The sequence below is a fragment of the Cynara cardunculus genome (genome assembly GCF_001531365.2).
Source record: "Cynara cardunculus var. scolymus isolate 2C chromosome LG 1, CcrdV1, whole genome shotgun sequence".
Classification (NCBI taxonomy): domain Eukaryota; kingdom Viridiplantae; phylum Streptophyta; class Magnoliopsida; order Asterales; family Asteraceae; genus Cynara; species Cynara cardunculus.
The window spans coordinates 41,065,749-41,067,751 of NC_037528.1; positions in this window are offsets into that span (position 1 = coordinate 41,065,749).

A 2,003-nucleotide genomic window follows, 5' to 3' on the forward strand; every position below is an offset into this window, starting at 1 on the left:
GCCAGATCAGCTTGGAATTTTGTTTTTCGGGTAATATTGCATTGTGAAAAATGCTTCAAAAATCCGAATTTTAAATTTTAAACCCGATTTTGATGACCACTCCAGAGTTAAATTCAGACTTACAGCTCTGAATTTCCCCAGAGTTCTCATCCAGAAGACATCAAAAGACAGAGCTCTTACTCAAGAGTTAAGTGTCTCATATATAGAGGCCGTGCTGTATTCCAAGGAAGATCAAGGCTTAAACGCCAAAAAGGTTAAGTGCTTGATGCAGAGCCTCTACATAATACATGCAGAGCTTCACTCCAGATGCAGAGCCTCTGCATATTACATGCAGAGCCTCTACATAGAACATGCAGAGCTTCACTCTAGATACAGAGCCTCTGCATATTACATGCAGAGGCTCTGAATAGTACATGCAGAGCTTCACTCCAGATGAAGAGCCTCCGCATATTACATGCAGAGCTTCACTCCAGATGCAGAGGCTCTGCATAGTACATGCAGAGCTTCACTCCAGATACAGAGTCTGTGCATAGTACATGCAGAGACCTCTGAGTCTCCTACTTCTAAATTTGGAGGCGAAATCGTTGGACAAGTCTTTAAATCTGGAAATGAGGATTTCAGATTTTGGAACTTTGAATCGCCAATTACTCTGCGAAGGCGGTTATACCACGAATACGTGAAATTAACCGCCCGAAGGGACACGTGTCACTTAAATAGACCTATTTGAACCGTAAATGAAAATTGTGTCTAGATACATGTTTAGGCGGGAAAAATCAATAACCGCTGCACAGAAACATGACATGTGTCCCAAAAGTTATTTATTTATTAGTATATATATATAGGGAGAAGATCAAATGTTAACCAAAGTTTTTGTATTAACTTTGCAAACCATGTCAACCAATCACAATCCATTCTTCTATTAGGTTTCTATCATGTTCACAATTTAATGCCAAGGGTAATTGAGTAATTTTATTTCCTATGTAACTCCCATACTWTTAAAGGGGAGTTACAAAATCATAAAATCCCTAAAAATATACATTTATAATATTGATATTTTTATTTATTTTTTAATCTTGATCTTCCATTTTTATTGTTTAATGAGTTTTTGATTCGTGGAGGAAACACGGTAGTAAAATCTTCGGTATCGTTCAAGCTATTATGGATAAACGAATTAGAAAAAAACATCGAAAACATTGAGAAGATTAAAATGGTTTATGGTGACAATCGGATTTCGAGTTCGGGAAGTGAAGAAATTAACCAAAGTGAATGTCTTGGTAATGAATTAATATTTTATTAGACTCGTTTTAATCGAAATTATGTTTATTATGATGTGTTATGTTTTTTGTAGTTCATATTGCATTGATAACTTTTTTTAACTATTAATATCTATATAATTCACATGTACAAATGGAAGTACATGCACGACTCATTTTCATATTGTCATATTATCGACTTTTATGAATCATGAACCATTGTATTCATGTTACTTATATCATATGAACATGTGAATTAGATATGTATTAATAATTAAAGAAAAAAGTTATCAACACAATATGAACTACAAGAAACACAACACATCATAATAAACATAAATATCGATTAAAACAAGTTTAATAAAATATTAATCCATTACCAAGACATTCGCTTTGGTTAATTTCTTCACTTCCCGAACTCGAACTCCGATTGTCACCATAAACCATTTTAATCTTCTCAATGTTGTCGGTTTTTTTTCAATGTGTTTATCCATAATAGCTTGAACGATACCGAAGATTTTACTACCGTGTTTCCTCCACGAATCAAAAACTCATAAAACAATAAAAATGGAAGATCAAGAATAAAAAAATAAATAAAAATATCAATATTATAAATGTATATTTTTAGGAATTTTATGATTTTGTAACTCCTCTTTAATGGTATGAGAGTTACATAGCAAATGAAATGACTCAATTACCCTTGACATTAAATTGTGAATATGAAAGATACCTAATAGAAAAATGGATTGT